General features: G+C 40.6%; 1 protein-coding gene across 1 annotated transcript in view; it reads right to left on the bottom strand.

The window, feature by feature from the left end:
• Window positions 1-24,106, bottom strand: part of NRIP1 (nuclear receptor interacting protein 1) — a 120,686-nt gene that overhangs the window by 21,843 nt on the left and 74,737 nt on the right. The window lies entirely within an intron of this gene.

Genomic DNA, 24,106 nt, shown 5'->3' with positions numbered 1-24,106 from the left:
TTACAACTCCAGCAAAGCTGCACCCGCCACCGGGAGCTGCTGAGCACACGCACACAGCAAGGTCAGAAGTAAACGTACAGAGAGAGGCACATGCAGACAAAAACATACACACACACACACACAGGCAAACACACACACACACACAGGCAAACGCACACATCCACAAAGAGATGCTTAGACACATTCGAGATGCACACGTACAGACACAAACAGGCACTCATACAAGTGCAGAGACACGAAGGCACACCCATTACAGATGCATAGTGCCCCAGAGGAGCACAAGCGTAGGTTCACAACCGGATATTCACAGACAGCTGCAGAGAAAGACACACAGACCAGCAAAGATATACATAGTGACAGCAAATACACGGGCAGCAGTTAAAGATACAACTAAACAGATTCACAGGCAGATCCATAACCAGATACACACAAGTGCAAAAAGATACAGAGATACACAGACGGAGGCAGGTCCAGCCACACATAGAGTTACACGCTTAGACACTTAAAGACCTACAGAAACATATGTACGGATTCATGTGCCGATTCACAACTAAATTCCCGCCTCCATGAGAATAAACAAACAAGTACTCGCAGCTACACAGACACACAGATAAGACTACACGACTCACACAGACGCAGACACGCATACATGGCGACAAGCAGGAAGAACATAACTGGATACTCAGAAACAGATAAGATCATAAATTCAGACGGTGATACTTGTACACAGGCGTAGAGAACTGTACACAGGCGTAGAGAACTGTACACGCAGATACACGGAGGCAAAATTGCACAAACAAAAGACACAGATACACGGAGAATATGTATAACAAAGATAATTGCACGTCACAATTGGAGTATTTATGCCTTAGGGGATTAAAGCTACATCCCGAGAAAGTGAAAAGACATAAATATTATTTTATGAAACTGAGGACCACCAAGGAGCGACCCGCAATCCGTACCAAAAGCATCCTTAAACCATAGCAACAGGAAATAACCCGAACGTCCCTACTACATTACCCCTCCAAAAGTACTTGTACCCACGTGCGCCTGATTTTAATTGTAAGTTTCTCTCCTTTGCACAGCTCTTCTGCTTCACAGACAAGTTGGCGCTATTTACATTTTAGCGCCAATTTTAGGTAGGACAGGGTAAGGAATCAACAGAGAGGACAAGGGCAGATGCATATCACACTAAAACTGTCCAAGCTCCCATCTACATTCATTAAACCATAATAAAGTATATAGCGGTCTTTTAAATAAAAAAAATAGCATGCCTGCTTGCAAGTGTATTAGTCCTGCAATGCTCCTCGGTGACGACGAAGAATTGCAGTCATCTGATATATCGCAGGCGACTCATTATTCCTGGCCTTGAACTGCACAATCATCATTTTAAAAACTATCAACAACATAACATTGTCTCTGGGTCATATTCCACCACAGAATGCGTGCGTTACTGTTCATCCCGCGCACGGCACGTGCTAAAGTAGCATTTTTAACCACAAAATATAAAACACACTTTAGGCAGTATTCCTTTTAAACACTACCCCGTTCCTAAACAGTGAATAAAACACAGGGCTCATGTCACATCCTTGCCCTTCATTTACACGTTTCTCCTTGCCTACTGGCTCTGTAATATCAAGAGGCTGCAACGAGACACCATACAGAAAGCTGCATAATCAACAATGATGCGTTTGTCCTTGACATAGTGACCGCGCCGTCAGAGCGCTGTCACGTGCTATTAAGTCATTTCCCCCCACCTGGCTCGTGACCTTGTCCTTTCAATGACCCACAGCCATTCTGTGGTAGCAGGAGGCCCCTCCCCGCCGCCTCCGCAAGGTCGAACGGGTCAGCGTGTCCTCATCTGTAATCCGCCGCCATTTGTCAGCGGGGAGGCTGGAGGAGGCAGGCCTGCTACACGGTGAGAATGCCCAATTAGGCAGATGCCACACAAAGCACAGGCTGCGAAATTATCCCATGTCAAAAGAAAGAGCAGCTGTGGGTGCCAATTACAGCAACCTTTCAACCCTTTAGGTACTGGGAGCTACACAGTAGTACATTTAGAACAATTAGCGATAACAAATCGATGATTTATCATGGTGAATTACATATTACCAGTGGGTGAGCGGAGGTCGCAAGTAATATGAAGGGCATGGGATGCCTCAGAAAGGGTATGTATGTGCAGAACATTGCTGTTGTCTTTCTGCACCATTATTCCAGGTCTAATAAACTAAGCAATAAGTCAGTCGTTTGCAATATAGGTATGTGCTGCCTCCCAGTCTCTACTTTCACCGTGATCTTAGTCTGATTTTCGATATTTAAGTACAAACCTCTTGATATTTTCGAAAAAAGAAAAGTAATGGCTGGGATGCTTGAATTAACCTCGGGCACAGTTAATTATCCGGGGAAGTACTCTCTAAGTGAGACAGGCTGCGTTAGGAGCTAGAAGGTACACACATCCCGTCTAACTCAAACCGCATCTCACTGTTGAAGTCCAACAAGGCTGAAACCGGCCTGGAGTTGCTTGCATTTCCATCTAAGGTACTTGCTCTGGCAGTATGAGCTGGACTGTCCCTTTGAAGCATGACCACGTTTGATTTGAATGAACTGGCCCAGGTCTGTAGTGGCATTGTAGGCAAAAACGACGGACTGACGTGAGTGCTTAAATACCAATGGCAGGGATTAGTTCAAGCTTTCCATCTATCATTTTCTTTTGTTTTGCTAAGTGAGAAGACACACGTGCAATGGGTATGCATTGGCATGCATCACCTGCTTACTCTGTTACAGGGCTCGAGCTGCACTTCATGGATGAGACCCCAGTTTCCTTGCCATAGGAGTCAAGCTGCACCTTGATGACCACCAAGGAAAGAACTGTCAGGAGTTGCTTGTGATCCTGTCAGAACTTGGCCTGGCAGTTTGGGATTGCTGTTTCTATTGGAGCAGGTTAAGTCAGATTTGCATGCAGCTGATCTTAGAGTGGAAGAGGGGACAAAGATGAAAACAATGGACTTGGAATGCGACCGGACTAATTACCAGTGGCTGAGGTGCTCAAAACCTGAAAACAAATAGTAGTATTTTCTTATCAAATTTGCAGATAAATACTTTCTGATAATATTACTATGACTACTACTAACAAAATTGTAATATATTATTGGTGTTTGCTAGTGCGTTTTACAGTTTCACATTACAGTTAAATAGCTTTTGAAATACATTTGTAATATTTCTGCTTAGTTGCTGGATTTGTATGTAATTGTTCTGCTTCATTAGATTTTAGTGTCAAGGTTATCAGGTTGTCAACGGATGGATCTTTAGTTTTACTCTGTGTGTGCAAATTTTAGCTAGAGAGCAGCGTCTGGCTTCCTTCTCTCCCATCCAACTGATTTTTCTTTTTGTTGAGCTACCAATATTCCCCGTCTTCTGCCTTAATTCCTTTAGGCTCCATACTCCACATCCCAGGTGAGGTATGTTCTGGTATCTTGTTGACCATCGTGGCCAAAATGAATGACTGGTGTGGTGGCTCCTCCCTGTGACTGAGAATTCCCTGGCGTGGTAAGCATGCTAAGCATCACAACAACTGCATGCTTGGGTCTCATCAGGTGACAGATCAGGCGACCTTTGAACCCCAGCATGGGTACCAAAATGCACGAACTCCAAGGCCACGAAAATGTAACTATGCTGTACCACACACTCAATCATTTAGAAGAACGGGACAGACAGGAGGCCATATATCACAATTTAAACAGGGATCTTATTTCCATCTATGTCACAATAGGTAAACTCTCAGTCACAGATCAGTCCTTAGGAACAGCATTGAGGTTCGATTACTTATAATATTGAAATGCCTGCCAAAACTGCAAATATAATATTACCAAAAACTCAAGTAACTTCAACTTTTACATATCTACGTAGATAGTATCAGGAGGGATGCCCTCCAAACTCCACTGGATTTTCAGGAGGAAAGTTGTTATCCAGGTTAGAGGAATCATCTCTGAATCGGTTCCTTGTGGTGGTATAGTGTGCACACCTAATCCAAGTGAAAGATCATAGGATGCCACAAAGAAGTGGAATATGCCCTTAATTAAAAGGAAAGCATCTTTGTTCACACTGATGTTACCCTCCTATGATGAATCCCAAACTTCATTTTAATACTATGATCTCCCTAATCCCTTTCTACAGACTCTTCCCTCCTTCATCTCTCCTTTTACTCTTCCCAAATCTCATCTTACTACTATGATCTCTCAAATAACAATTTCTAAACTCTTCTCTCCCTCCTTTGTCCTATTCAGTCCAACTAAAAGGCTCACATGCCCACTGCTCAAATTTACTCGTATTTCCCTTAACTAATCCACCACTAATCCGTTTGGGTTCCAGAGTAGCCGGCTACTCGCTGAAAAGTGCTTCAATGCCTCTTCAATGGCCTGGCAGTTTGGGCTGGACTGTTCCCATGGGGAGCAGGATCACGACTGATTTAAATATGGCCGGGTCCAAACTGGAATGTCATGGTGGGCAACAATAACAATTAACTTACGCCCAGATCACTGCCTGGGGGTGAATGTTTGATTTTTTTTCAGTATTCCGTCCATCATATGTTCTTTTAGTATTTGTTGCCCTAAGTGGGAAGAGTATGCGCAGACGTGGGTCACATACTCGCTATGCCACCAAATTCAAGCTTGCCTGGCAGATGAGCGGTGATACACAGAAACAGGTCCTGGGACGCTCGTTTCTGTTCCATGGAGCACCTGGTCTGGCTGTTCGGTCTGGGCTGATCCCATGGCAAGCAGAGTCAAGACTGATTTGCATGTGGCTGGGTTCCAACTGGAATGGCGCGGCAAGCAAAAATAAAATGATGGCTTTAGGCCCAGATCTGTGACCGGGGGTGAATGTTTGATTTGTTCAGCATTTTGTCTATCATCTGTTCTTTTTCCATTTGTCAGGGTTAGTAAGCGCTATATAAATACAATTACAATCTGTTCACCTTTTCACAGGTAGCATGCTTAAAACCACTTTTTAATGTTCACAGGCACCTAACATGAAGAAAAAGAAGTATAGATGCAGGTTTACTGGGCATGGAGCAAGGCCAAATGCCATTTCATTGTGCCCTGTGAACAGTACTCATCAGGCAGGACCCTGGCAATAACTGCAGACCATGTATATTGCACGGAGGACAAAAAACACACATAATGTATGCAATTCACTATGCCCAACGCCACCGTCTATGTATAGCATGTACAAAAGGCAGGAATGGCCTGTAGTCATAGCTTGCATACAGTAACTGCCTAGCATGGGCCTCACAAAACTTGAAACTACTTGGGACATGTGTACTGACTTAAGCCCAGTAATATTCAATATTGCTCAGGTAAAGCTTAACGGGTATTACAAGCATGGATACTGAGCAGAAGAATGCCTAGTGCATAGTACTCACAAGACATGGCTCCAGGTTACTCCCAAAGTGTAGATATTGCATGGTTACTGGGTTTAACCACTGTCCACAAGACCTACAAGTAACTAAAGATCCTGTGGTTACAGCAAGCAGGGTGCAAGGCCAGCATGTACTGTACTTAGCAGGTTATGGCAAAGCCTTGTGTGCCTAATCCCTGCATAGAATACACTCTAGCAGCTACAGAGCAAACCTAAATGGTCTTCAACTAGTGCTTTCTAGAACTAATTAGCTTTAATTACTCCATACCATTATGGCCATAAACTGGTCATATCCTGATTTATAGTCGTTTACTCTGAAATATTACTGATAATGAGTTTCACCCTGCAGGCACTGTCGGTATGGGGCACAGGGGCGTGACAAAGAACATGGATGGTACACTGTGTCCTACACTCATTTTGATTGTTACTTACAGGCATGACATTGTACTAGCTCTATAGTAGTTTTAATTTGGTTTGACAGATTTACCTGTGTGGTTTCACAACAGTTTTAATCATAATGTCTGTTCCATTTTAATATCACTCCCATGGTGGAGTTTGTCATATTTGTTGCCAATTCAGCCTCACACTGCTTTGAAGTGGTTGTAACTAATTCTTACTGCTTATTTGAGATACTGATTGTTACAATGCAGGTAAGGCAAAAATGGCATGTTGTACACAAAGTATGGGTAAGTTCTTGCCGTGTGCTCTGTATCTGTACAGGAATATTTCTAAGGTAGTGCTCTGTTTGCACTGTGGACACTTGTACTGGGCACATGTTGTTAAACTGCTCACTTGAAAAATATTTTTATCATGCAAGTGAAGGATGTGGGGCCTGATAAGGGGGCAGGGCACCTTATTATAGGGCCAAATGTGGATGACCTTTGGAGTGGGGCGTGGCTCTGTGCCAAAACCAGTCAACAGTTGCATGGAACACCCCCCCGCCCCAATCAAAAAAGAAAGCAAATGCTTCTGAAGCCACCACCGATGCCCCAGGGAGGTTTCAAAACCCTGAAAGGGACATTATATGTGCAGAGCCTACTCACACTAGCTGGAAACCTACTCTCAGCATGGGTTTAAAACTCACTTTGTTTCCCACTGAGTGATATAGGCTGCCAAAGGATGCCCAGGTGAAGGGAGACAATATTGTGTGGCACAAGGTGCGACAGGGTGAGTTGGCAGGTCTAGAGTACTGAGTTTCGCTATACCACATGGCTTGTACCCATTAAGTACCTTAGATGCCTGAAACCAGGAGCAGGCCAGAGCATTTAAGTAGTGTGATAAGGACCAGAAAGGTATGCTCACAGACCATACCCTGGTGAAGGCGCATAGTCAAAATCAAGTGTACAATTTCCACAGGACATAGCCTGGTGACACTTTGTGTCGGGATTTTAAACTGTGGACTATGTAATTGATAAATCTCGAGGAATAGTTTAAAATGTTTTTGTTAAATGGACTATAATTTTCTTCAAACATGAAGGCTACATTATTAAAAACCCCTGCGGAAGGAAAATTAGTTACAACCCAAAACATGAAAGCCATTTAAAGATACAAGTTATGGTTAGCTACACATCCATAGTCACTCATGACCTTACTCACCCAGAGAAGCGTCACCTTTGGCATCAGTTATATTAGAGATGGGGCAGAAATTGCAATTTTCCACCTATGAAGGCTAACCCTAGGCATGTTCTGGAATGTTTGTGAATTATATCACTTTGAGAGATATGAAGACCATTGTGAGGAATTGACAACACTTAGTAGGCATATGACAGCACCTTGTGGAAATAGATGTCTTTTGTCTGCATATAATCTATGTGTCATATTGTAACCTTTGTGAGGAAATCTCTTGCTATTGGAAGGAATGTAGTTTTTATAAGCTCTATGACAACATCTGTTGCTTATTTAAGAAACTGCAGGAAGAGAGTAATTTATTGTGGTTTCAGTTATGTCATTAAAGACAAGGGTAAAGAGATACTTTAACCAGTGAGTATGTACACATTTAATTCTAGCAAGTATGTAACACAGATGGAAACGGGAAAGGAGCACTCCTGGGCATATTGGAGGTTTAGGAGAAAGGATTCCCGTTGATACACATAAATGCATCTCATTTTGTAAAGGAATTATCCTGAAAAAACTCTTAATAGATTTCCATGAATACTAATGGGTTTCCTTGGTGAATCCATGATCTGGAAAATTGCTCCAAACCAAAGGTTAGTTTATGGGAGAAAATATACAACTTTTAAAAGAGTTTTAGGTGAGAGGTATTAATTGTAGTTTAACGACATTAGCTTCATTTCAATATACAGATGTTTCGTGCATGGATGCATATTAAAAAAAGACAAGGATGCTCATTTGTGGTTTCAGTGATTATGTTTTCTCTGCTTCTTTGCAGGGGTGCACATGGCACTGCAGAGTGTTGTTTCTTCTGGCAGACCACTTCTACTCCTCCGAATTGAAGTGTTATCCAGTAAATTATCATTCGACAAGTACAAGTGGACAGTTAACAGATGCTTAGTTGTTCGGCCCTTCAACAAAGCTAGGGAGCCATCAATGGGCATTAAGGGCCCATAGGGTAGAGTTGGTATTTAGTGGCCCCAGGACCAGTCCTGGCAGGATAGATGAGTGCAGCCACTCTCCTCGCCCATCACTGATGTTGGAAATGTTGCACTGAGAGTGGTGGGGGTGAAGGGTTATAGGGCATCCTCCTACTCAAGACACTGACAGGATGTATACTATCCTATACAGTTCATTACCCAATAAGAAACACTATTAAACAATACATCAGAGAGAGAGCTGCTATAGAAAAACACAATGACAACAGATAACCTTGACTCTGGCACATGACTATCATATACCATTTGTATGGCTCTGTAGCATTTTTGTAGTCTTGGTACTATTTAAGGTTCAAAGCACACTATCAACGTGTTGGTAACAAAAAATGTAGACAGCAATTCCAAGAATATGGAGCAGAATTTAATTTAGTGACCAGTTTAAAAGCTATAGTCAGCATTTGAGTGCAACTGTCAGGATGGATCTTATAATAATAGACTAAGATGCATGGATTTATACACTTTATCTGTAGAAGGCACCACATGCAGTTAACTAGCTGTTGATTTTAAAAAGGCCATAAAAAGAGGTAAATAACTTTTTCAAGAGCCTTGTGGAGAACAAGTGTGCTTTCAGAATCTTTACAAAATTACAATTACCTTCACTTTGCATTGTGAAAAGTAACTCGATATAGCACCCTTCGTTTGCACATGACACCCACAGTTGGAAACAAGCTATAAAATGGGGTACTAGCAGCCCCCTGACTTGATGCTTTCCCTGCAAGTTATTTAGGGCAGTTCAGAATGCATGAATGAATTAGGCAGACAGGCCTTCTGTCCTTCCCAGGGAGCAAACATTCAGGACTAAGGGCTCTTTATGGTTACACTTCTTTTACTTTCTCTTCCTGATTGAATCTTCCCTTTAACAATGTATTCAGTTAATTGTCTTGGAAAGCATCATAGATTTGTCATTTGAGTTATGCAGATTGGCATTTTGTTTTCAAAATTAACTTTTTTGCTGTGTGTATCGCACTCGTTTCTCAACTTGTGCACTCCGTCATGTCTGAGGGCCAAAATATCTTCTCCTTCCTAAAAGCATCTCCACGATGTGTGCCTAGCAATTATGCTTGGGATATCAGCTATGGTCTTCTTTCCATCCAGTTTCAGACAGGTAGCATGCATAACATTTCTGTTCTATATCTCAATCTGGATTTAGCCATCCCACATTCTTGATAAAACCAACTAGTGCTTTTGTCAGTCATGATGCACACAATGACTTCATTATCTTAGTAGAAAGGGTCTCGAAAGAAATGTATGGGTCCGAGGTGTTGTTACTTTAGGGAAGATTAAGAATATTACTGTACATCACTATGTTCAAATTAGGTGTACATCTATCTGCCAGGTTTTATTTAAAGAACGAACTTCCACTCTATACAAGCTCTTGTCACTCTGTTGGGTAATTCAGAGGGGCATCAATTCCATTCCAAACCATTGCAAAAAGTCAAGTCTTTACAATTTTAAAAACTGAGAAAGCTGGTCTAATTTATAAAAAATATCGGAGGAAGGGTTCCAAAGCATACCTCTTGCTCTTTAAAGGCAAGGCACCTCTTGGCATTCAGGCACGGATGGCAGACCCAGATCAGAGTATTTGTATGCTGACATTAAGCATAAAGAAAATACTACCTTAAAATATCCACCAGTGAAGCAGATTTTCCAAAATAGCACGTTTGGTATTAGAGATCGGAAGCAAGGTTGTTAACAAGGGAGGGTGTGTTGGTAGCTCGGGGAAACGTGACACTTTAGTGGGTAGCAAAAAACCTTTGCTTTTCACAGCCAATTTGTAGACTTCTATTTAGTACCATATACCAAAAAACCAAGTGTAAGTGTGTATATTGGTTGTGAAGAACACACTCCACATTTATTGAGATTTCTGATATTGTAGTTCTCCTCTGGAAAACTATTTTATAAATGGCAGTAAAAATGAAAACACTTAAAAAGGTGTAAGTTGGCACATTTTCTGCAGATGGAAAACCCACCAGACATGGAAATCTACGAAAAATGAGAATTTGTAGGTCTGCTCCAAGGATCTGTTTCAATAGACCGAAAGTCCAAAACCACTCAAATCGCTGGAGGAATTCCAAGAGGGGTTGAATTCTGTTTTGAAATGTGCTTTGTGATTTGACCCCACTATTCTATACTTTCTTTCATTTTAATTCCTCTTGAGATCATTTTAGCTAATTCAGATGAATTTCCTGTCCCGCAAATTCTCATGAATACGGTAAATAAATGAGACTGTGTAGGTTAGCAAATTATTATGGTCAGCTTCTAAGCAAGAGATGCCATCATCCAATTATATTACTAAAGCTGGGATCACCTTTCCTCTCCCAACTTTCTATTCTGCACTGATTTAATTTGCATGGCATAAAATATAGCAATCCCCAGTAGAACTGTGTGATCATTCATGTCATGGGATTTAAAGGTGATAGACAAGTCTTCCCCAACCCTCCATTTAATGTTTCAGACACAAAACAAAGGATATCACTCAAATGTTCTTTAATCTAATGATAATAATTGACATCTATACCGGTGCTTAGATTGCCCCAAAGTTAATCTTGTAAATTAATGTCAACCACCTGATAAAGCGCATTACGGTTATTAGGGGTGACAAATCCGAGTCAGGTGTGGCAAATTAAAGTTAAGAGAATCAGTTTGCGATGAATAAAAAAACGTATGGGTCCTATGGCTACTGTTGGGAATCTTTCTTCCAAAGTTGTGTAATGAGTGAAACAAAAGAGGAGAGTATTTTAAACTAGGTGCGTCAGAAACAAGGCAGTAATATTGCTGTTGATTATTCTGTCAATCTTACACGCACCATACTGACTTTGGTTAAAACTCATTTCACAGAATAAGAAAGGGCAAAAAAAGTGTTCACATTAATTTGGTAATAGTCACTCGCTAAAATCAGAGATGATTTTCAGACGAAGTGATCACATGAAATTGCTGATTCCTTAGGAGGAGGCAAGGTAACTCCACATTTTGCCGAAATTCGAATTTTAAAGTTGAAATTAAAAATATGGCAGAGTCCAGCACCGTTTAATTACTGCTTTGTAGTTACAAATCAGAAATAAAGTCTTTTACGTACCATAGCAGCAACATCTCTAAGAATATTTACAATTGTTTTATATGGCCTTGGTGTGACAACAGCTCTTTCAAAGTCTCATGCCACAAATCAATGGCACTCACAGACATTAATAAACACAAACTCAAGACTACGGGAGGAGACAGACACAGGCCAAGGACCCTGAGGGAACACAGGGAATTGCAAACTATTAGAAGAAGAACAATTATGAACAGCGCAAAAACATACAATCTCACTGGCAACACTGGCAGAGAGTAGTGGCGGGTGCAATCTTACTGAAAATACATTAAAATATTAGGTTTAAAGTTAAGCAAATAAATTAGATTTGGGGGTGTGGGATGAAAACCGCAGAATAAGCTTACCAGCTCGACAATATGTGATTTAGGGTCACACTTCTCTATATCTTTTTCTACATCCCTTTAAGGAGCTGGGCTTTCGAAAAACAGTTCCTTCCCATCTATTTCAAGGGACATTATGGTCTAAATTACAGAACCTTTGCTGAACTTACATAGCACGGACACCAAACTGGGAATAATTAGTTCCAGGCTGCCAGTGGACATGAATGTAGTGGCGAGCTAGACTGGTCAGATCTTACAAGTCAGGTGTTTGCCCTAGCCTCTGCAATAGGACACAAAACCCTGTAAACTTTGAATTAATAGACGTCAGTAGTGTAAGTACCTGTCCCAAACCTCGTAGCAAAGGGTAGATATTGGTGGAAACAGTATCATCACATTTGCAAGCTACTGAACATCATGTAGTATAAGAAACCATTCAACTGATAACAGTATAAAGTACACTCTATCATTACTTTAAGTGATTGTTTTTTAAAATTCCTGTTTAATCTTCATGTATAAAACACCCATTGTTACAGGGTAGCTGAGTGAGGTTTATAAAGATCTTATTGTGTTCTGCGAGCAGTTCTTGGTCAGTAGTATTTAGCATGTATAAAAAATCTTTGCTCTCTAAATTTCTTTGTAAACTTGGGATTGAGTCGTTCACCAATTTTGTTCATTTAGCTATGATCCAGACTCCTCCACTACTTGATACTCCTCACAAATCTCTTTTTGCTCAGAATGGTTGAGATGATATTTTGTCTGGCTAATGGTTTAAAGTTATTTCGTTAATAGACACAAATACCATAAATCTATTATCCAAAACTGTATAAAAGGCCACAAAGTTTTCAGCTTTGATGCCTTTGGAGCATGGGCAAAGTTGTTAATGTCCATATCACTAGTGACTGATGCCAAATCCCATATTTAAACAAATGTTCACATTAGGAGGCAGCATTTTGTTTAATAAGGAACAACTCCATTTCCCAGCTACAACCCAGTCCGGTTAATGTCCACCCCACAAGGCCCTTATTTTAGAGAATTCATATAATCTGAAGCAGTATGTACCAGTACAGTAACTTGTAGGATCCTCTGAAAAGATGCCTTGTGGTCCATGTGGGCAAATGATAATAATCTCAGTAAAAGAAGTAGATTTTAGTGCGAGTGGGTTTAGTGTTCAACAATTTGTAAATAAGTGAAAGTTCAGAGGAGGTAGTTTATCCAGCAGCTTGCCCTATTTTTGTTTCAACCAGTTTCCAGTGATGCTAATGACATGTAGCTGCAAAACTGCCATGAGATCATGCAGCATGGGAATTCAGTGACTGTAAATCTAGCCTTTAACACCTCATCCTGGACCACTAGTTTTTCCTGCCCTTTACCCATCAGCACTGTCCTTAGACAGGATGCATAAGAACATAAGCTAGAGATAACTGGATGAAAGGTCAGAATATTAGGTTATTTTATAACTAAAGGTTTTAAAGAGTAGCTCCTTAAGATATCGATTTATAGTCACATCTGATTCCTACCACTCAGATGTTTAAACCACACTCCACCTCTACTGCCACCACCATCCAACACAGCTATAAGTCAATTGCATCCGCCAAACTCTCCTAAAAAGATCTAAATGAAAAGTGCATTATTTAGCCACATCAGAATTTGATAAGAAAATGATTGTTAAATGCCACAGCCACACAAAGGATGTTTTCAAAAGTCATGCCATTTCTTTAGATAACTGACATACGTAGCCAGCTGTTTTACAATATATTCACCCCACATAGAGGAAAGTCTGCAAGGTCTTTTGGTAGTCCTAAAACTGCAACTGCACCATCACCACAGAAGCATCAAAAGGATGATAAGGACCTCTCTTGTACTACAACAATCTATCCTCCATGTAGCCTAAAGCAAGCTCATAATGTACCAAATAGGTTGGGTATGAACGGGGCAGGCCAACGGTCTGGTGACGGAATCTATTTTCTTCAACCTGTAATCCATAGGTTAAAATCGTCAGACCAAGCGATTCTTCCAGGCACACATTGCAGGGCATGCTTTCCTCAAGGAAGTCAATACCAGTTAAATTTGTCTGGCTGCGGTTAGAAAAGCTATGCTCCCTACGTGGAAAAAATTCAGCATGAGGTAGCAGAGCTGTCTCTGTTCTCTAGGAAAAAAGCATAGCTTATACTAATAAAAAAAAAAGTGCAATGTTCCACAACCAGTCACTTGGCCGGATTGTTGCCAATATAGGACTTTGTTCTATTCATAACCCTCATTGCGTTTCCCCAGTGGCTTTCAGAAATCTAGTTATCCTTTATTGGTGGCTGCTTCTGGTGAGTGGACCTACCCCCCCAAGCGGAAGTCTCCTTGAGTAGCAAAGGATGCTGGGAAACCCACATGGGATGGAAGCAGTATCCCAGCCCGTGGCAACATGGAATGGCTGTCAAGCCTGCAGGTGCATCAACAAATGGCTCCGCTGTTGTCTGTCCACTCCGAAGCAACACTAACAGGTTCAGATGCGTACTATGCCTCATCTAATCCAGATGGCTTCTGTAGAATATCTTTCACAGACTGAATGTTCTGACCAGTTAATATGCGCTTCTAAAATAATGGATGTATTCTGGTGACTACTGATAGCCTTGATATTAGCCAGAAACTCACGAATTGGATACACTGAGGGGCTTTCAATCCTCTATAGTTCCAAGATTTTGATTTGTGGTAAGTTTGTCCATACCCAAATTGATAAACCACAATTGGATCAAAAGGGCATTCCAATGGATGCGAGAGTTGGACCCCAGGAACATTGTCTCTTGAACTACTAATCCTCTATTAAGACTGCAAACCATTACAATATACCGCATGTTCCAATACACATATATACATTTTGAAAGGTAGCTACTACTCCACTGTCTTAGGCCTCGTTCTGATGAGGACTCCAATGAATCCTTTCAAGGTCAACACATAGTCCAGGCTATAACGTCTGTTGGAATCAAGCTACTCAAGTGAGTAACTCTGTATACTCCCTTTCTCATTAGATAGCTCTCATTTAAAATGGGGGAAACCGATGCTTGCATTCACTTTTGCTCTATCTGTGTACTTCTCTTTTTTTGCACAATTTTCTTCACTTCTTCACTGGACTGTACTGGAATGTACACTGGAATGTACTTTGCACGTTTTTGTATCACTCACGTCTCACATGAAATTAGGAAATTCAAAATTATTGAATGTAAATAAATATTTTGTTTTTACTCATGTTTTTGTGTAAATTGTGTTCCATTTCATATAATTAACATACAAAATAAAGGTGAATTGTTACATTATTGGCATTACAACTTGAATCTTTACACGTTCCTTAATGATAACTGATGGTCATCTCGCCTTATCTGTTAAATAATCTTAATGGAACCACCTCCTTTACTCCCCACCCTTCTGGGATAACCTTGGCCATAATTTGGAACTGTCTGCAAGGTTAAAAGCAGTCAACAGGTTCACAAATGCTAAGAGGAAACGTAATTTTAGGTCTGGCTCAACAACTCGGCTCTCAGGATACATACTGCTACACATTCTTTAAAATATAAACAGAACGAGTTTTGGCTTAGGCCAGAGGAGTTTTTCTCCCTTACATCATGCTCTTTGCTGTATCATTACGATTGCAAGGAAGTGCTTCCATTAGAAAGAATGAGGGGCTATTTTGCATCTGAAAAGTATCTGAATCATCACACTGTTCACCACATCCAATGTTTTAGCTCCAATATGCATCGTATATTGAAAGCGATTATTTTTTGCTATTTTACCCCCAGAATTGGCAAAGTCAAATGGGAAGACTGTTATAGACAACACTGTGCATGCAATGTATGTAAACAGCATTTGTGAATGCCTGTGTTAACATATCGGCACATGAAAGCTGCTTCAATTGGTTTGTCGATGCATTGCTAATCTTGACATACTTCCAAATCAAGAGATTCAAGTTATGGCACTGTTCTTTAGTTCCCAAACCCTTGTGAAAACCCAAACGAATCTTTGAAAGGACTCCTGCAAAAATCTATATCATACATATGTTAACAGTTTCTATTAGTGAAAGAAAACCAATATAACACTTACATTATGGGGCATCAAACCTATAGCAAAATGCAAAATAATTACCTTGGCTTTATTAACCTTTGTTTAAGACAGCAAAAGTGCACATAATATAACAAAAGACAACAAAAACCAGCATAAGTAAAACCAATATACTTGGTAATCTGGTGTGATGATTAATTTCTTTATTGCAAATAAATTGTACAGTTATATGCATGAAATATAAATCTTAAAACTGAAAAGAATCCCCAACACATATAATTTTAGTAGAAGAGTATGGTGCTTTCTAAGGCATGTGTACTTAAAACATGTACGTCACAGGAACACATGATTCTTAACAGTGCAAAGAATATTGGCTTAAATTACTATACATTAGGAATTTATTTTAAAGAGAATGAATACAAAATATAAAAAAGATAAATAATGGAAATAAAAAATATACAAAGTCATGTACTGGCACAGCAGCCAGGGACTTTATTGTGTTTTTTTAGGCAAATATGCACATGTGATGAGGTAAATGCCATTACTCAGAATGCAACAGAATGCATGAGAACCAATGGCTCAAACGGGCTGACTCATTGTCCCATGCTGTATGTTGCAGTGCACAGATCCTAAATGTTAATACAGATCAATTTACAATTAGATCAAGAAGACTGGCACAAAGGTCCTCTATGTATGTATATAAGTATGCACCTTTTTTTGTTTTGTTCACTACATGAGGTTGGCGAGTCAGTTAGAGCTATCTAGGCCAAAAAAGAAGAAGAAGAGAGAGAAAGAGTGTGTCATCATACTTTTCACTGAAATTAGAAGATATCAGTTCAAATTTCTTAACTATATACAATTTCTCAAAACACATTTTAGGTCTGGTTTAGCAATAGCTTCAGCTGCCTCGCTAAGCTAATGTGATCTCAAAAATGCATAAAAAACATACGCCTACAATCAGAAATAGGATGCTGGTAAGCCTATTTAGCCCCCGGTTTGTTGCAGTCAGTTATTGGTTCAGTTAACATGACAGAATACATACAGTGGTTAATAGTCCAGAATCGTTTAGCCATTAGCATTGTTGTCTGCTTCATCCACTTCTGGGTCAACCCAAGCCATTCACTATTTAGAATGTCAGGTTGTGAGAGTGATGGCATTTTGCTTGTTTGTAGTTTAACAATGAAAGAGAAAGGTTGTACATCCATGAGTCCCTCTGCAGTCAGTGCACATGGGCTCAAAAAAGAAGCTCTGGTGGGACATTCTGGTATGTCGCAACACAGCATAAAATCAAACCAGATTTATGGCACTGAATACACAAGTGACTTTTGAGATGCACTCTTGTGGATAGCTCTACACGGGCTGCACTTGCACCATTGACAGCTGGCCTTGGATCTTTTTGGTAGTAGTTGTCCAAACACATTTTGGCAATTCTGTCCTCGTGGTCAATCCGTTTTTCCTTTTTTACCATTGGCATACCATACCAAAGAGGTTTCACTTTTACAAGCTCTGTGGATTAACCATACTATGGTTTGCTCCTGCACTAGAATAATTGATCCATTTATCAGTGTTTACCTGTCTAGACAATAGCAAGGCATTCTTTGGGAAGCTCAACATCACCTCAAGCACACATTGTTTTGCTAATTTTCTCTCACATATTCTCTCACCTACTACCTCAATCCCGCACATTTATGACTTGTACCCATAATAAGTAAATTATACAATTTTTAATTAGGCGGGTTACAAGAATGTGTTTTGTCAAATGCAAGTTGTGCATTTCATCCCTTAACTGGATCGGAGTAAAAGACTTGTACTAGGTTAAAGGCATACCTGCCTAGCCTTTAGGTCAGTACCTAAAACCTCTATGGTAGGCTGCCAATGCATGACTGAAACCAAATGATTACATTTCCCATGGTTTATGTAAATCACGACTGACTTCAGAACGCCTTAGCTCTCCCTGCTACAGTCTATTGCAGGGATACTCACTGTAGGGCATAGGGCCACTTGAGGCCCTTCTGACATTTCTATACGGTCCCCCTGGCGAAGAGCAGCATTGGGCTGCTGTCTACTTTTCTGAGCATTGACATTTTTAGACTACATTTTCACATTTAAAAACATCCTTTAACAAAAATATAAAAAAACATATAACCCCTCTTTTACATTTAAAAAAAGTGTATTTCTTTAATCTGCTTTCGCCTTGGTACATCAGAATACATCACAGCATTGAGAGATATTTATTAAAAGTGACTGTTTGTAAATATTACCTTAGATACATTCATGCATCACCCTGCCCTCCTGACAATGATGCTCATGAACCAAGAAGCAAGTCAGTTGTCATGTGCACCTTATTTGTAGCCCCAGTTGTTGTTATACATCGAACAGGATTGAAGTTTGTACAATGAGACTTAAGAGAGGGTTTTGTACAGCGCACACCCATTTCAAAATGCTCTTCTTTGTGATAATGAAGAAAAAAGAGGCAAACTGAAATAAAATATTTACCTAGGATCACAATTTGTTCAAGCAGGAAACTGGGATTGATCTCACATTTTCTGGTTTTACACCATGCAATTCAGCCACCAGATGGTTATCTCCTTCCCTCTCTTGTTTAAATTAAAAGTTAATGCCTTGTCTTTCATTCTTGGCACAGGAGGTTAGAGTGTGGGTGGCAGACAGAAGCCACATCAAAGAGTGCCTCACTCTGGGAATAAGGACTGAGCTGGGCATCTCAACTGAGCTTAGTTCATGTCGTGTCTTTAGTGGCTCACCCACCTCTATCACATACTTCCAATTAAAGGGACAAAGGCATAGGAAGGTCATGATTTGACCATAAGCAAACAATTTGGAAGGCAGGAGCACCAGCACCACAGTGCAGGATTCTATGTTTCAAAGCCTATAACTTTGTCACTAAACCACATTTTAGTAAGTGGACTATAGGAATAGGTGTTCTCTCCCCACGGATAAAATCAAATCAAAAAGTGACTGCCCAACAGCACACAATCGGCAACAAGGGGGAAGATGAGCTTAACTAAAACCATGCCTTCTGGTTCAATAGTTTCCATCTTGCTCATTACACAAGAACTCAAGTGTCACTGGTACCGTAAAGTCCGAGACCACTCTCACCAAAAAAAAAGCCAATGTGTTGTGGATCTTGCCCAGACTTTAAACAGAGTTCACCACCAACATAATCTGACACAGTGGTAAAATTAAGATAAAATGTCCAGTCTCATTGTGCCATGGCTAAACCTTTCCCACTGTACGATTTCTAGCGGTAGACGGCCAGTGTTTGTGTTGGCACAACTTAGTGAATTGTACACCTTGCTGAAGGATCTTTCTCAAGGATTTTTATAGGACTTACTGCCTTAAATTATCTCTTTTCCAAGTTCTCTTATGCTTTTTAAAGATAAGAGATTAAAGGAGGCATAAGCAGACTGTGAGGCCTAAGGTCTATTCAATTCCAGTTCAATAATCAAGTTACATCCTTTGCTCACCTCGCTCGCCAAAGTTAGCGACTGCAAGAGAAGATTGGCTCCAGTGTACAGCAACTCAGATACAAGACAGAACTCTTAAATCGATGTCCATTGTAGAGACTAGGGCCTTAATTTAGAGGCTAGTTTGAAACCAACAAATAACTCCATGATCTGCAGTCTACAGAATGTATACTCTGTGCTCCCACCAATGCCCTACTGTTGCCCACGGACTCCCCTTCTTGAACAGGACAGTTGCTAGCAGCAAATGTATGATCAGCAGTAGGAAACCACTATGTGGGAGGTCATTTTGCCTCTAACAGATCCTGGATCTCTCTCTCTGCCTAATACTTTAGACTAGGTAACACCACTGAATACTATTCTGTAAAGCATGATCTTATACACCAATTTGACTTGACAAGGCCTTGCTAACTTCACACTTAAAACACTTGTGCCTCTAATGCTCTACCTACCACTGCTACTTTTTCATTTTAACATCTTCCTCCTAATGAGCCAAATCACAAATAAAATATAAATTTACCTGTATCTCAGCACAACACGTTTTACTGAGCCTGAGATAGTCAACAACACTCTGAACGGATCTGCCAAAAAACAATGGCATATTCGTGGACAGCGCCTTAAATCCAAAGATTAAACATATGTTTCTTTTTTATCATTGGTGGCAACTTTGCATGATTCTTTCCAGTATCACTAGGTCTACATTCAGTTGTCATAAGTAACTTAACTAAAAGAAAGTCTGGTAACCTGTCCAAATGGTAACCCTTAATAGAACAGTAAAGGACATAGGTAACTTTCTGACAGCAAGACTAAAACAACATACTTTATATTAACGCCCTTCAAAAGACTACAGCGTATTCTATCAAGACAATGTTACCTTAAAATCAGACGCATGGAGTTCTAGTGCAAGACGGAAATAATTCCACCATTCTAAGTAATAAACTTCAATTAGAGGAACTCTGCTTTGCAGAAAGCCAGCATGGACTTGTAGGTTGAAGAAAGAGACCCCTATCTCCCACCAGAAAAGTGTAAATACCTTCTTGTTAATCAAAATGGGTTATCAGCGGCAAACCTTTAACATGTAGGATTGGAAATTATCTAGAGGAATCATTTCCTAGAGAAGGACAACTAAATCATGAAGCCCAAAAGCATACAGGTAGAGCAATCACATCTACTAAGTACTATAGGTATTGGGAGGAACCTCACCTAAACAGAACACATACATTTTTTATGTGAATGCCTTTTTCTCCGGTAACTTTCTAGTACCTACTCTAATCTTATAACACAAATGAACAACAGGTATATGCCACATATTGTTAACATTTCATGGGTGGTCGGAAACTGAGCATAAGTGGGGTGGACGGTGCAGGGGGATCTGTCCAGGGAGATAATTTTGTGTAGTTTTACAATCTCACCACCAAGCCTTTCGGAATATTAAGAGCTGTCGGAGCAAAACCAGTAGTGCTCGCTGCAGAAGATAGCAACGCCATCTGTGGGAGGCACTCCGTCAAATACAAAAGATAAAAATGGATTCTGAATGATACTGTAAAAAACAATACACATTTCCGGGGCATACACGGTTGAAAGTCTGTCTCTTTACGGTCTCTCAATTTATTCTGATTTGAAGACCATCAAATAAATGTGGTGCACATAGTCATATTTGGGACATATGGTCTTGTGTTGGTCACACCTCAGACAGTGAATGAGACACTGTGTGGAGTAAGGGGAAATCACAGGCACAGGCAAATAGCCCTGCATGGATAAAGTGAATAAACTAAAAACATAAACTACACGATAATTAAAAATACTAATTACTGTTCGTCAACAACAAAAATAGCCAGTAGGGCACATGCAAGCAATATGCAAAAGGGAAGGAGTTAAGGCATTTGTATATTGCATTCTCTTCCTGCTATGGTTAACGATCTCTTTAAATAATTTAAATCCTCTCCATCAACTCCAAAGGCTGTTTTGAAGCCATTTAGCTTTGTTCTTTACATGTGTTCCAATTAAGGAAGAAACGACCTTGTCACCATGCGCAGCAGAAATCCCGGATTATTTCTTACAGCAAAAATCCACGGAGTGATGGAGAAAAAAAGCAAATTCTTCCTCTTTTACTGGGGAAGTTGTTGGTTGAATGCTGAAGCAGTCTCACTGCATAATGTTTTTGCTGCTGAATGTCACAGGGCGGGTTAGTATGACCTTGAGCTGCATCAGCAACACAGCAAGGGTCGAGATGCCTGCAGGCGTCCTTGTACCGGATTTGCAAGACAAAATCCTTCAAACTGGCTGAAGGACATCTTAAATCTCTTCAAAGGTTTTCTGAACTAATCTGGACTGCTCTTAGCAGGATCTGTGGCAGCGTGAGAGGCAAAATTAAAAAAAAAACACAAGGTCTGTGACAGGAGGCTGCCTCCTCTTAACCCTTCACGTGCAGAGCGGATCAAACTGTAATCGGGCTCAAGCGCTAGTGACAAACAACGGAGCAACAAATACAGTAAAAACACAAACCAGCAAACATGGACCCTTGTTCTACGCCTGGAAGCACCAATGCATGCACATACACACGCTTTTCCCCACCTTCAGGGGACAAAATGATGGTGCATTCTCGATTATTCACGCTGCCCTGACACACAGATAACAAGTTGGAATGTTTTGTGTTTTACACATAGAGCACCTAGACGTGATTTTATTTGAAAAGGAGTCACTCACATCCATGTCTTCTATATTTTGTGATGATTAATCTGGCGGGTGAGAATCCTTCCTGCGCTTTGAAATGAGAACCAGCTAACAAAGGTTAAGGAAATCACAAACGTAAATGTTTCAGATCTGCTTGGAACTATCGTTAAGCGTCACCAATATAGAGGCTAGGCTAACCCCGAGGAAGGGCATGCGGGGAGACTGCACTAATGGCAGCAGAGCCTGTCATTACAACCCCCTCTGCTAGGCCACCTATAGCCTCATTTAGTCCAATGAGTTACAGAATGCTAAACTATAAGTGTTATCCCCTACTGTGGAATATTATGCTATAGGAGTTTCGCATACTGAAGAAGGAGATTGCTTTGACAATCACCTCGCAATTTACTCTGTACTATCCATCACTCATTAAAATGTATTCGGTTTAGCAGTCGCATGAATAGAAGCTTGCCTATAAAGCTTCAGCACTTTAAAGATTACTTTAATCCGCCATTATGTTGAAAAGAACACTGTCAATTTCCAATCATTCTTACACAGTAGTAAACATACTAATACAATCTGTCTTTGAGCCAGCAATTGTTTTTGTTATAAAGGACTCTCCCTAGAGCCACGATCGTAAGTATCCTGCCCAGGCAGGCTAGGCCATAAAAAGCCAATAGGCCTCGCGCTGGCCATTAGCCTTTTGGTTTTGTCAAAGCTTTGTTTGTTTTGTCATGGTTTTTGCAAGACTTTATTGCTGGGAAATCTGCCAGGCTCTTATCAATCTGAAAAAAAACACTGGATAAAAGCAAACATATTTTGGGGTCTCAAAGGGAACACAGCCATAGAGGTCCCTGCCATTTAAGGGGCAGCTTTTTGTGTACATTTCCTCCCTGTGAAAGGGCAAATTGTTTCACTCACACTGAAGTTAACCAATGCCTGACGTGAGTTGCCCCATACTATTTTCTGCAGTGGGTGGAGAAATGTGAATGACAACACCAGACCAATGGATAAAGACGGCTAGCTGAAAGCCTCTGTAAGTAAGCATATTTTACAATTAAGTTCGTAAAATCATAAGGTCTTCGCTAAGCCAGATCTAAATATATATTTTAAAAAATTGGTTTTCACACTGCCCATGCAGTAAATGGCAGAGCCCCCTGAATCATGCCCCACAATAATCTCACATCATAGCTTCTCCTGAGAAGGAAATTAATGTCTTTTAAAATCCTATACCATGTAGGTTCCCATATCAAATAAGGAGGGACACAGGCAAGTTCATGAGAAAAAAGGCTCTGCAATCAAGCTAGAGTGAAGTGAGCGTAAACCAGGAATTGAGTCAACAGTCATTATTTAGTACGTTTGGAGAGACAGAAATAAAGAGAGCGAGATTTTTACCCATTCAGATCTATTACACAATTTACATTGTTTTTTCAGTAATTGTTCAAGCCAAATAACATTTTAATAATGAACTGCTGTCAATAAGCGAGCATTTGGTTTGATGTTTTGACCCTACTCCAAACTCAACAAAGTTTAAGAAAAATACACTGTGTGGCTGGCTGACTGTAAACCTGACTCTCACAGGACACTCTTCCTCCAACCAGCCTACATCCTTCCTTTGGTACACAGAGCCTTTGTTTTTAGCACAACATAAGTCACAGAAACCTATACCCCATGTATTCCTTTCTTCAAGCCATGATGGAGAACGTGTGTATGCTCTTCCTTCCACATGCTTTCCCAACCTTCTTCCTTGCTTATAGAGTAGTTCTCGCACTCTACCCTTCCTCACCTGGTGGCACTGTTCACTTTCTTGTCAAACCTGTCCACTTCACAACATGAAAGATTCAACCTTCTGCCCAGTATTTCACTGAACATCTTAAAATGGAGCTCTAGGCAAGTCCAATTTGTAGTCCACAAATTAAAAGAATTCCACAAATTAAATGCACTCTTGAGATCCTGGTCAACAGAGGAGTATCTATCTATTCACGGTGACAACATTTCTCTTAAACATAGCAAACTCAACTGACTCACACACAGAAGATGAAAAAGAGGCAAAAAGATGACAACTGCTCGGCAGTAAGACCCACACACTCCGCCAGACACCTCCTCTGTCCAATATTCACCATCTTGGATTGTATGAAAGTCAACAAGCCCATGCCAATCACCTGCACAGACTACACCCTTGTCAAGTTCAGCATTGCTGACGCACCACACTCACAGACAGCATCAACACCCAGTTCAACAGCAGTAAAGAGATCTTTGTCACTGTGAAAAGTTTTGTTTCTCCAGCTGGTGCCTCCAACTGCATCATCTCACAGGACCTCTGCAGCAAGTTCTTGCTATACTGCAACAAAATAACATCCATGTACAGCAGTTCTGACCAGTTGCCGGCCACAATCCCTAACACTTGGAAGCATGTCATATTCCTTCCCCTGCTCATGAAGTCCTCGACAGAACTCCCCCATGCTTGCCAACTACAGA

Source organism: Pleurodeles waltl, chromosome 8, assembly GCF_031143425.1.
Source record: "Pleurodeles waltl isolate 20211129_DDA chromosome 8, aPleWal1.hap1.20221129, whole genome shotgun sequence".
Lineage (NCBI taxonomy): Eukaryota > Metazoa > Chordata > Amphibia > Caudata > Salamandridae > Pleurodeles > Pleurodeles waltl.
Note: the sequence above shows the minus strand (reverse complement) of the source record. Positions and strands in the feature narration are given on the sequence as shown.